The 13,621-nt window shown below is 41.5% G+C and overlaps 1 protein-coding gene across 19 annotated transcripts in view; it reads left to right on the top strand.

The window, feature by feature from the left end:
- RARB (retinoic acid receptor beta) overlaps positions 1-13,621 on the top strand; it is a 1,227,259-nt gene that overhangs the window by 417,144 nt on the left and 796,494 nt on the right. For 10 of the 19 annotated variants that reach the window (XM_081521062.1, XM_081521064.1, XM_081521065.1 and 7 more), the window contains one exon: positions 12,586-12,700. The exons of 8 other annotated variants lie outside the window; for them this stretch is intronic. The gene's annotated coding sequence lies outside the window, so the exon portion shown is untranslated. Of the gene's footprint in view, positions 1-12,585; positions 12,706-13,621 lie in introns of all 19 variants that reach the window. One more of the 19 variants, XM_081521068.1, reaches the window with a different exon arrangement.

A 13,621-nucleotide genomic window follows, 5' to 3' on the forward strand; every position in this document is an offset into this window, starting at 1 on the left:
TGTTTCCTCCATGAATGGCAGTAGAGGATCTATGCATGTACCAATTGAAGGTTAAAATGTGTGTCTTTGTATTTTGAAGTATATTTTCCACCAAACTATGGTGGTGACTTCCCTGGTGGCTCAGATGGTAAAGCATCTGCCTACAATGAGGGAGGCCTGGGTTCGATCCCTGAGTCGGGAACATCCCCCGGAGAAAGAAATGGCAACCCACTCCAGCATTCTTGCCTGGAAAATCCCACGGATGGAGGAGCCTAGTAGGCTATAGTCCACGGGGTTGCAAAGAGTCGGACATGACTGAGCGACTTGATTTTTCACTCACTTTCCTGAGAAGAGAGTTCATATCTCTCATTCCACTGTCAAAGCCTCCCATGATAACCCCCTAAAAGTCTTAGAACCTGCTGATATAAGAAGACTTCAGTCTCAGGATGGATGAAATATAGAGCATATGGTTGCTTTAAAGAATTTCAGGTCTGCAGACATAGACCGTGTTTCGGAATGCTGAAAAGCGTGGACGTGGAATCTTAGCACCACGTTTAGTATCACTTACTCGTGCACACATTCAGGAAGCAAGTTTTACTTACGTGCCCTTTCCCTGTCTCGTGTCGTGCTTCCACATCCTAATGGAAGAGAGAGAGTTGCTAGAGATTTCCGAGTGGGCGGGGGTCTGACCAGGAGGACACACGGCGCTGGCGTCAGGCACCAGGGCTCAAAGCCCACTCTTTATCCAGGTTTCTCCAGCAGGACAGGGACGCGCACCATTCCTCCATTTGTGCCCCGCTAAAAGGAGGATTTATGCACCTATTTCTTTGTATGGGTATGAAGAGTAAATTAATAATGCATGTAACATACTTAATATGGTGCCCAGTACACAGTAAAATCTCAACAAGTGGTACTTAATATTTGCTATCTTTAAACATTATGTTTGTCACGTAATAAGATGAATGAGGTTTACTATGGGTGGACTGTAGGGAGGCTAGAAACAGAGCCATAGGAAGACACAGTTCAGCTTAACAGGGAGAATCTTTTAATAGTTATAGAAACATAAAAATAGAACTAGGGCACAGGGCAATGAGTGCTGTCACCAGCAGTATTTAAATGGAAGAAGCCACCACTTCTTGTAAGAAGAGAAAATCTATGTGATTAAACGAAGTTGCATCTGGCTTCCTTTCTAAAGTTAATATTCCACGAGTATTTTCTACAACTACCCCCTAGATTCGCTTGTTAGAGCTTGATTCTGATCATAATTTGTGTAATGTTTTTCTACCTCCTGCCCTCAAGAAAAATAGGTTTTCAAAGAGTAGTTCACTAAATTTCTCAACTCCAGGAAGAGATCGGAAGATAGGAAAAGGATCCCATGTAGGTAGGTCTTTTCTTATTTCAAGAAATGTTGACCCATGAGTATCTGAAATGACAGTTTACATTTAATGTAGTTATTCTTTGCTTAACAGAGTTTTTCCTCTGCTATTTACTTCAATTTATAAACAACTCTGTAGGGACATAGCAAATGTATAAAGTCTTTTTTTTTTTTCCTTTAATCAAAGATCACCTATATTAGTGAATACAGAGATTTAGTTATTGCATGTCTCTTTAACTCATGGGAAGCCTGAAAAATTTACTGTCGGAAAAAATTTATGCTTTAATTTCTTTGTAGAACAGCAAGATTGAAATTAAATGAAATACCATATTAGGAAATAGTATTTATACTTTCTACCGTTGTCTATCACAATTAGTGGACAACAATATGCCAGGAATTCCTCCTATCAAAAATATAACCATGTTTTAAATTAAAATGATTCGCAGTCTGGGTTTGTTCATGAGCCCCTCATAGATGTTGGTCTTTATGGTCCCATATTTTCAACTTTTTTGGAGAAGAATCAAGAATAACTTGAATGATTGGGTCAATAGTTGTATATAAGTAAGCCCAGAAGTTGACATGACAACACTGGATGTCCAGTCTAACACAGTGCTCTTGCACTACCTACTAACATTCTGGATTCACTCACTATGTCTTAGCAGTAGAATAGTTTACTTTGGAAATTGAACCAGCTCTATAAAGCTCTTTGTAAAGCCAGCTTGTCTATTTCTGTGCAGTACAAGTATATGTATAAGTCAGTCACAGGGAGAAGACGGGAGTGGCCAGGGCATTGCCGGCCATACACGGACCTGTGTGATGCAGGACAGCAGACACTCAGTGGGAGAGAGGGCCAGCGGTGCCATCCTTCAGGTCCTGTCCCCACCACCTCTGTATGCCCTGGTGTGTTATCACTCAGGGTCAGTGGCAGGGAATGGGTCATAAGCTACTAAGCAGTTAACATCCCTCTACTAAGCTAGTTAACGTCCTATGTACTAAGCTACTAGCATCCCATAATAGCACAGAAAGGATCTGAACCTGTACACATTTCCTGAGCAATCACACTTTCCAGGGTTTTCCTGTGGCATATCAGTGGTGTGGGGGTGGGGTGCTCTTGGATTCCTGGCATATCGCCACTCACTGAAGCTTCAAAGCTTTTCAAGGTGGGAAGTGATGCCCCAGGATTAGTGGAGGAAGGGTGGGACAGGTATCACGCCTTCTCAGATGGGCTTCACCTTGTTACAAGGAGAGGCAAGTAAGCCTCTCGATTTGGCCACACAGCATCTTATGCTGATTATGTGTATAAATGTATTGGTCAGGATGATGTGGTCATCTCCGTACTAACAGAGGTGCTGCTGTCAGTCCCAACCACCCCATTACAAATATGCTTCACCGTGCTGTCTCTGTGACACTTTAGACTTTTTCTGTCTGTGAAGGTGGTTATGGTACCTTGGCTTTGCACAGGAGACCCATATACCACATGTAGCACGTGGAGATCCACACTGTTTGGCTTTAAAAATTGGAATTGAAAGATACAAGTGACCATTTAAAACTGTGTACTTAGTGCAGGAGGAAAAAAACATTCTGTAAGAAATATTTTTTTCTATATATGTATTTTTTTAATTGGAGGATAATTCCTTTAAAATATTGTGTTGGTTTCTGCCATGCAGGCTGCTCAGTGGCTTCAGTCGTTTCCGACTCTGTGCGACCCTATGGACTGTAGCCCACCAGGCTCCTCTGTCCATGGATTCTGCACGCAAGAATACTGGAGTGGGTTGCTCTGCCCTCTTCCAGGGGATCTTCCCAGCTCAGGGGTTGAACCTGCAGCCTCTCCTGCATCTTGTGCACTGCAGACAGATTGTTTACCGCTGAGCCACCCTGGAAGTCTGGTTTCTGCTGTATAACAAAGGAAATCAGCCACAACTGATTTACCCCTCTCTCTTGAGCCTCCCACCGCTCCGCATCCATCCCTCGAGGCCATCACAGAGCACGAAGCTGAGCTCCCTGTTACACAGCAGCTTCCCGCGAGCGATCTGTTCTACACATGATAGTGCATATATGTCAGTGCTAATCCCTCAGTTTGTCCCACTGTCCTTCCCCTACTGTCCACAAGTCCATTCTCTACATCTGTATCTCTTCCTGTTTTGCAAATCGATTCATCAGTACCATTTTTCCAGATTCCATATGTGTGTTAATATATGATATTTGCTTTTTTCTTTCTCATTTCACTCTGTAGGACAGGCTCTAGGTTCATCCACATCACTCCAAATGACCCAATTTCATTCCTTTTAATGCCTGAGTAATATTCCATTATACATATGTACCACAACTTCTTTGAATACCTTGTTGACTCAGGTGAGAAATGATCAAGGTGAAGTAAGCAAGAACAAACCCTTTTGAAAGGAAGGCCTTCCTTTAAAATGCCCTGCTAAGTCACTTCAGTCGTGTCCGACTCTGTGCGACCCCATAGACAGCAGCCCACCAGGCTCCCCCGTCCCTGGGATTCCCCAGGCAAGAATACTGGAGTGGGTTGCCATTTCCTTCTCCAACGCATGAAAGTGAAAAGTGAAAGTGAAGTCGCTCAGTTATGTCGGACTCCTAGTGACCCCATGGACTGCAGCCTACCAGGCTCCTCCGTCCATGGGATTTTCCAGGCAAGAGTACTGGAGTGGGGTGCCATTGCCTTCTCCGATCCATGCTGTCTGATGGAAATGGGGTGCCTGTCAAATATATGATTTTTAGGTTTTCTGATAGTAACATTGAGAAAAATAAAGACACAGGTGAAATTTTATTAATTTTATTTAACTGTAGTAAATCCAAAAATATTCCAATGTGCAAAAAATGGCTTAAAATAACGGACCTGTTTTACTGTTGCTGTACTGTCTTTAACATCACTACGCACTTGACATTCAGAGTGCATCTCCATAGCATATGTGACTGGTGACTGTCCTACTGGGCAGGCCAGCTCTAGACCAAAGGTCATGGTCCTCAGAATCATACTGGATCCTGACTGGAGAATAAATGCCCAAAATTATTTTTCATGAAAGAGCTTTTTTCCCCCAATATTTTTTGTTTATTGTAGTTGATTTACAGTGCTATGTTAATTTATGCTATGTAGCAAAGTGATTTAGTTATACATGTAATGCCTTCTTTTTAAATATTCTTTTTTATTATGGTTTATCACAAGGAATTGAATATAGTTCCCTGTGCTATACAATAGGACCTTGTTGTTTATCCATCCGATATCCCAACCTCCCACCCTATCTGTCCCTCTCGCCTCTGGCAACTGTAAGTCTATTCTCCATGTCCATGATTCTGTTTCTGTTTCACAGATAGGCTCGTTTGTGTTGCGTTTTAGATTACATGTAGGTGTCACACAGCATTGGTCTTTCTCTTTCTAACTCGCTTCATGTAGTTATTTCCATCTGTGTTGCTGTGAATGGCACTCTTTCATTCTTTTTTCTGGTTGAGCAATATTCCGTTTGATACGTGTACCACCTCCTATCCATTCATCTGTCAGTGGACATTTAGGCTGTTTCCATGTCTTGGCTATGGTAGATAAAGCTGCTCTGAACACTGGGGTGAATGTATCTTTTGAATTAATGTTTTTTTTTTTTTTCCCTTAGACATATACCCAGAAGTAGATCATATGGCAACTCTATTTTTAGTTTTTTGAGGAGCATCGATACTGTACTCCACAGTGGCTGCACCAACTTACATACCCACCAACAGTGCTGGTGAAGGGTCTTGCCTTGATGTTGGTGGCTGCTAAGTGATCAGGGTGGTGTTGCTGAAAGTTGGAGTGGCTGTGGCAATTTCTTGAAATAAGATGACAGTGGATTTTGCCTTGTTGATTGATTCTTCCTTTCAAGATTGATCTCTCTGTAGCATGCAATACTGTTTGATAGCATTTTACCCTGAGTAGAATTTATTTTAAAGTTGAAATCAGTTCTCTCAGATCCTGCTGCTGCATTATCAACTAAGTTTATGTAATATTCTAAGTCCTTTGTTAGTATTTCAACAGTCTTCATAGCATCTTCACCAGGAGTGGATTCCGTATCAAGAAAAACACTTTTTTTGCTTCTCTGTAAGAAACATCTCCTCATTTGTTCACAGTTTTCTCATGAGATTGCAGCAAATTCAGTTCCATCTTTAGACTCCACATCTCCCTTTAGGTTTTTGGTGTTTTTTTGTTTTTTGCAATTTTCAGTACATCAACAGTTACTTCCTCCACTGAAGTCTTGAACCCCTCAAAGTTATCCATAAGGGTTGGAATCAACTTCCAAACCCCTGTTCACATTGATGTTTTGACCTCTTCCCATGAACCACAAATGTTCTTAATAGCTTCTAGAATGGGGAATCCTTTCAAGAAGTTTTTCAGTTTTCTAGATCCATCAGAGGAATCACTATCCATGGTACCTTTAGCCTTACGAAATGTATTTCTTAAATATTATGACTTGAAAGTCAGAATTACTCCTTGATCCATGGGCTACAGAATGGACATCGTGTCAACAGACATGGGACAGCATGAATGTCCTTGTACGTCTTCCTGAGAGCTCTTGTGTGACTCAATCAGCGGGCATGTTTTGAAAGGAATCTTTTTTTTTTTTTTTTTTTTTCTAAGCAGTGGGTCTCAACAGTGGGCTGGAAACATGAACTATGAAAATAAATCATGTTGTAAACAGATGTGCTGTTATCTAGCTTTGTTGTTCCATTTCTGAATCATAGACAGAGTAGATTTAGCATCATTCCTAAGGGGCCCAGGATTTCAGAATGGTAAATGAGCACTGGCTTCAACTTAAGTCACCATCTGCATTAGCCCTGAACAGGAGAGTCAGCCTATCCTTTGAAGCTTTGAAACCAGGCATTGGCTTCTCCTCTCTATCTATGAAAGTCCAAGGTGATATCTTCTTCCAATATAAGGCTGCTTCATCTGTATTGGAAATCTATTCTTTAGTTTAGCTGCCTGCATGGATTGTCTTTTCTTGGTCTTGTGGATCACTTGCTGTTCTACATCAGAGCTTGCTGCTTCATGTTATACTTTTATGTATGGAGGTGGCTTCTTTCCTTCGGCCTCATGAACCAACCTCTCCTAGCTTTAAACTTTTTTTCTTCAGCTTCCTCACCTTTCTCAGCCTTCGTAGAATTCAACAGAGTTGGGGCCTTTTTCTGTATTAGGCTGTGGTTTAAAGGAATGGTGCAGTTGGTTTAATCTTCTCTCCAGATCAATAAAACTTACTCCATCTCAGCCATAAGGCTATTTCACTTTTTTATCGTTTATGTTCACTGGAGTAGCTTTTTCAGTTTTCTAGATCCATCACTTTTCATTTCCTTGAAGAAGTTTTCCTTTTCATTCAACTTGGCTATTTGGTGCAAGAGGCCTAGGTTTCAGCCTATCTCAGCTTTTGATATGTGTTCCTTGCCAAGCTTAATCTTTTCTGTCTTTGGATTGAAAGTGAGAGATGTGTGACTCTTTCACTTCCAACACTTGGAGGCCATTGTAGGATTAGGCTTAATTTCAATATTATTGTCTCAGGGAATAGGGATGCCTATGGAGAGGGAGAGAGGTGGGGAACAGCTTGTCAGTGGAGCAATTGGAACACACAAATTTATCAATTAAGTTTGCCATTTTGTATGGGTGCAGATCATGGCACCCCAACACAAATATTGAACTGACCCAAAAGATCATTCAGATTTTTCCATGACATGGAAAAATCTGAATGAACTTTTTCACCAACCCAGTACAATAGTTACTTCAAAGATCACAGATCATCGTAAGAAATATAATAATCATAGAGATGCTTGTAATATTTCAAGATTTACAAAGTATGACACAGAGACACAAAATGAGCAAATGCTATTGAAAAAAAAAAATGGCGCCAATAGACTTGCTGGTTACAAGGTTGCCACAAACCCTAAATTTATAAAAAGCACATTACCTGTAATGTGCAATAAAGTGAAGCACAGTAAAATGAGATATGATTGTAAAGACTTAAAAAGGAATGCTCAGCATTCCATTGTTCATGGTCACAAAAACCAGAAAGAATCCAAATGTCCAATTGGTGAAGGGTAAACAAAATATAGTATATTCATACAATGGAATGTAATTCAGCAGTAAACAGGAACAAACTCCTAATAGGTGGTATGACCTGGTGGAACCGCCTAAACTTTGGCTAAGTGCATGAGGCCAGTTACCAAAAGACCTCGTCCTCTGTATTTTCGTTTGTATGAATTTCCAGATCAGGCAAGTTTATATAGAGAGAAAATAGGTAAATGACTGCCTAGGAAGAAACAGGTAGGGGCTTCCAGTGAACAAGAGGGCTCTTTTAGGGGTGACAGAGAGTTTTCAAGCTAGATTGTGAACATGACTGCACACTTCTATAAATTCACTGAAGAATCACTAAATGTTACACTTACAGTGGAGGAATGTGTGTTAGTATCTCAGGTCTATTAAGCAGAGTTCTGGAACAGAAAGACTAGTGGAACTCAGAAGACGGGGTTCTCTCTGCAGTGATATGATAGTAGGATTTCCTTCACCTTTAGTGTGTGCTTCTAGAAGCTAACGTCTCTATGATTTATGTTACTCCTCAATGACACAGGAATAGCAGTAGTGTCTACCTCTTACCTAGGTTAAAAAAATTAAAATGTGATAAACTACTTTGTTGTTGTGTTGTTATTTTAAATGCTAAGTCATGTTCAACTCTTTGTGACTCCGTGGACTGTAGCCCATCAAGCTCCTCTGTCCATGGGATTTCCCAGGCAAGAATACTGGAGTGGGTTGCTGTTTCCTTCTCCGGGGGATCATCCCAACCCAGGGACTGAAGCCAGGTCTCTTGTGTTGGCAGGTGGATTGACCAGGGAAGCCCAAACAGTACTTTAGCACAGCATTTAGCACACTGAAAGCTTAACAAATGTTAACTCTTATTACCATGATGATGATGATGATGTAGGGGAATTGAATATATTTTCGCTGTTTCTTTTCACCCAAAGATCTTAATCTTGAATGAAATGAAAGTATTTGCTCCCAAGATGTGGTATTGGGCTTTGTCAGTAACCTTCCTGAAAGAGTCTGAGTGGTATATGCTTTTCTAGGTCCTCATCCGACTTCTAATTTTACCCTGCCTCCCTCCTGGCTGTGCTGCCTTTAATTTCTTCTCATCAGACTCCTCAGGGTGCTGTCCCTAGCAGCTTCCTTATTCTCCTCAGCTGTAGCTTCCTGTAGTACTGACGAGCTCTGGTCTGCCTTGACACAAGAAAACGAGTCTACCGTAGCTCAAAGAGGGTCTGAGGTCTTTGTCTACAAAGTAAAATGTGTCAGTTTTCATATGTGCATTTGGTGATGACTTTGTTAGACACCTATAGGCTTGTTTTTCATAATGTAATTTTTGGTTGACATCATTTGAGAGCTAACCCTCAGCGAAGAAAAATAGGGTATTGTTCAAGTTTGCTGGGAGGTCAGCAGGTGTTAAGGAGAAGATAAGAATTAAATTTCTGTTCTCAGAAGTTGGGCGAATGCCAGTCATCCAAACTGAAGAGACTGAATTTAAGATTATTTGAAAATAAAAAGCAATTTTATTACTTTTCAAGAACACTAACCATGTGAAGTAGCTGTTAACCAAGTGTTTCCATGAAGGGGGTCCTGCTGGGGCTTCTTTCAACTTGGCAATTAGCAGCAGCATTTACATACAAATCAAGAATGTGCTGAGGTCCTTAAACAGTCCCCCCACCCCAAATGAAGATCACAGTCCAAAAGAAATGTATTAATCTGTTAATGTGTGGAGCAAAAACTTCCTGTATGTATGATAGAAAGCCTTACAACCAACTCAGGAAAGATAGTCAGAGATTTAAAATTGGAAAATTTGGAATCGACAGGCCTAAATGTCGTACTGAAAATGGCCGTGTTCCCCATTCCCGTTGTCACTCTGACCTTCCAGGTTTCTCACACATTTCAGCTTCAGCTGCCAGTTTCCATGACCTTACGAAACTAAGTCAGGAACTAGGGAAGGGTGATGTGACCGTGGGCACCGTCACAACACTCGGCAGCTGCACTGGACAGGAGCTTGCTTTCCTGACCCCCAATTCCGTTTTCTGTCCAGTCCATTGTGTTGAGTCTTACTTCCGATTCAGTCACAAACTGTTTCTGTCTCCAACTCCGTGGGCCATAAGCTCTGCTCCACAGCCTGCTGTCGCCTGTGGCTGTGTTGATCAGTCCCCATCAGTCTCACTCACCTTTGCTAGTCCTCTTTGAACAGGGGTGCGTTTATAGCACCTCCCAAAGGAAACAGAGACAGTTGGTTCTGCTTAGGTGATAGGATTTGACTGGCAAGGCAAAGTCCCTTTCCCTCTCAAGTAGCTCTCTCAAGCCTTCTCTGAGACCACCTTCCCTCTTGAGTCTCTAATTCTGTTCAAGACTGCAGCTACACCTCTAGGTCAAGGTTTACTGGTACAGATGCCTCCAAACCCAAGCAGGTGGAAACAGTCAAAATGGCACCTGTGTGTTCTGTGGGGAGCACTTACTACTTACCGTCAGTGAAGTGCTACCAGTGTTGCCAGATGGTAAATTCAGGTTTCTAGGTAAAGTCTCCTAGTGAATAAACGCTGGAAGACTATTTTCAATTTTTAAAACACTGAACAGTCCTAGCAATTTGTGAATGGAGCCCATGAGCCTATCCATTCTTTAAGTTCATTGTTTCATTCCAAATACAGGCACTGAGATTCTGTTGGGCATCCAGCACTGAATACATATATACTTGTATTCTATAGTCAGTGCCAAGCCAATGGAGAAAATGCTGGCTTCCCCAGTATAGTGAATTTTTCTGCATCCTTCTGCTCCCCGCAGGCTGTACCACCCTTTCCTCTATCTTTCCAACCTGACTTAAATTCACCCCAGCTCCAGACTCTGGAGCCTACTCTGTCTTTGGCTCGATGAACGTGACACCAGCATTTAGGTGAGCAGCGTCACCACGGCGTCTCTGGTCCTGCTGACCACATGCCTGTGTTTACCAGTGAGTTTCCTACCTTGTCTTCAACTCAATCTTGTTTCCTCTCAGCACCCAATCATCATGAAGGTCCCTGCGGCTGCTGTTCAAATCCCTGACCCTCCTCGTCGCCAGTTCACTCCCCTTCTATACTAATGCAGATTGTATCATCTTTCCCCAATAACTGCGCCAGTCCTCATTTCTTCAGTGATGCCCACACCCACCCCCACCTCCAGTTCATCCTCACTCTCTACCACCCTCACCGCACTAAGAACACCACCACAGATACTTTTGAAAGGAGTTTAAGCATGAGCTATTATGGTTTATGAATTTGGTGTTAACTAACCTTGACTGTTTCTGATGCTGAGACTTACTGAAATATTTCTGAACCTAGACCAAGAAGTAAAAATAGCAGGAACAGAAGTAATTTGTGAACAACTCTGCAATTAGTGACTCAGTGCAGCAATTCTTAGAGTATGCAACAGTTCTAGGAAATGATACATTTCCGATGCCCTCAATCTGGTATCGATTGATGCATTTGCTGACTTGGAGATTTCAGATTGGATGCAGTTCTCTGTTATCTGCCCGGCATTGTTTCTTTCCCCACAGATCTATTATCAGACGGTATGTATCCCTAGGCTCAGGAGATGCAGTTGAATTCCTTGTTCTGCATACTGGGATCCTCCTTTATTACAGGAAAATAGTTTTAAAAGAACTTCTCTGTCAGATTAAGAACATAGGTTCTAGAGCACAACAACCTTGGTTCAAATCCTTATTCTACCGTTGCTGTAGGTGTAAGTCTAGGAAATGAAGATCCATTTGTTTATATGAATGGTTGCAAGTGCTTAACACAGTACTTCATCTTAGGGGAAGTGAGTGCTGATGATGAAAAATTTGGGGGTTTTGTTGCTAACTGTATGCTTTATCTGCAGGGAACAGATAATAACAGAGCCGACTTTTATCAAGCACTTACACTTTTCTAAGTACTGTGTCAAGCATTATTAAACCCTTCAGTTTTCACAACAATCCTGTTATGTACGTATTTATAGGAGATATTTATCATTCCTGTTTCATAGATGAGGATACTGAGTTTGATAGAAACATTTTGTCGAAAGTCACACTCAGCTTGGGAGACCCGAGACATACAGGCAAGCTACCTACCTCCAAAAAGTGAAAGTATTAGTTGCTCAGTTGTGTCCAACTCTTTGTGACCCTATGGACCGTAGCCCTCCAGGCTCCTCTGTCCATGGAACTTTCCAGGCAGGAATACTGGAGTGGGTTGCCATTTCCTTCTCCAGGGCATCTTCCTGACTCAGGGATCGAACCTGGGTCTCCTGCATTGCAGGCAGATTCTTTACCTCTGAGCCACCAGGGAAGCCCATGCCTACTCCAGTCTACTCTCTTAACCTCTACATGAGGCTGCCTCATGGATGTTGGGAAAGGATATAGAGAAGGTGGATCACATTTGAAATACAGAGCCTCTCCTTCAGAATAGACAGACTAAATGCTCAGTGATGCAGCTGGCTGCTTCCAGCTTCTCTGAGAATCTCCTCCTGAAAGGGATTGGGGGAATCTAAGGGTGTAAACCCTCAGGGTCTTCGTGGGTCAACTTGTCTAGAGATACCCAAATCCTGGGACAACTGGACAAGGCTAAATGTGTCAGAAAAATAACTGAGTAATTATACGTTATGAATTCAACTGCAAAGAGACTATATTTTCTCTTTGTTCTGGGGTTCTTTATTTATATCCTGCTGACTTCCAAAATGATGACTTGTGGCAGGTTGCAATAAAAGACACACAAACAATAGAAGTGTTCAGACAAGGGTAAAAGGTCAAGATACTGAGTATTTGAGCTGTTCATTTAGCACATTATTTTCCCAGCTGGGAAATCTACTGAAAAACTGAACTAAGATCAGAAGGGTGCTTCATAAATATATAGGTTCATCTAGCGATATATTTGAAGTGCTTAGATAGCAGACCTCTCTCTATTTCACTATAATGGCCCAGTTTAATTTGTCATCTTTTTTTTCCCTCCTTTTAAAGCATTGCTGAGACTTTAAGATACTCATTGTGAATTAATTTGGGATTTAGCATAATAACATTAATCATGCTAAAAGAATTCATTTGACAGTAATGCAGTATAATTAGTGATGTACTAAATCCATTGAGATCTACCAATAATTATAGAATCGTTATTTTAAAACCTTATATAGGCATTCATTTTTTCTTTTTTCTTTTTCTATTTTGAATCTGCAGCATGTAGAGTCTAAGACTCTAAGTTCTGACAAGAGGCTTTTTGAAATACTGAGCAAAAGTATCAAGAATAAACTCCAGTAGACTTAGAAGTAACCTTAGAGACCCTTTGCTTGAGGTAAGGTGTAAGATTTACCTTAAAGGGGACTATTTAATCCTGAAAATGGCTGGCCAAATCACATGGAGTTATTGAGAAGTCTTGAGAAAACAAAAGGGACTGAACAGACCTAAAGTTTACTAGCTGTGGTGGTGTGGTTTAGTCGCTAGTCATATCTGACTCTTTGCAACCCCATGGACTGTAGCCCACCATGCTCCTCTGTCCATGGGATTCTCCAGGCAAGAACACTGGAGTGGGTTGCCCTTTCCTTCTCCAGGAGATCTTCCTGACCCAGGGATCAAACCCAAGTCTCCTGTGTCTCCTGCTTGGCAGGTGGATTCTTTACTAGCTAACAGAGCTTAAAAACTGGCAGTGTGAGGAAATACCTAGGTAATCCTATTCATGTGTTGTGGTGATGTTTAGTCTTTCTTAAAAGCACTTAGAGTCTGTTTGGCATGGAAAGAGGCAAGGAGCATGGTTTCTGTGTTTGTAGATTTTTAAAAATTTCAACAGAATGAGATCTTCGAAATCAACATGCTAAATTGTTTCATTTTACATAATAGCAGTATGACTGAGGCTGTATGACTTGTTCAAGTGCAAGATCTGATGACCCAGCCAGATCTAGACCCCCCTGTCAGCATCCAGTGATCACAGTCTTCTAGTCACAAGTTCTCATTTTTGTAGGCATTCAGAATCAGTTCTTTTCAACAGGAGTCCCTGGAAAGGACTAAATCCCAGTGTCCTAAGAATCTAGACATTCTCAGGGCATTGTGTCTAGAATGGTAATGACTTTATACCATCTTTGAGAAAATTGTGAAAATAATTTTTTGGATGGATTTCTGCATCCTTTGGCTCAGCTGAGGGAACCATTGTTGAGAAAGCCTTAGACTCCACAACAGGAGAGTCCAGTGGAACTTTCCATGATAACAAAAATGATGGACA

This window comes from Giraffa tippelskirchi, chromosome 8 (assembly GCF_054371585.1).
Source record: "Giraffa tippelskirchi isolate mGirTip1 chromosome 8, T2T-mGirTip1v1.2.pri, whole genome shotgun sequence".
Lineage (NCBI taxonomy): Eukaryota > Metazoa > Chordata > Mammalia > Artiodactyla > Giraffidae > Giraffa > Giraffa tippelskirchi.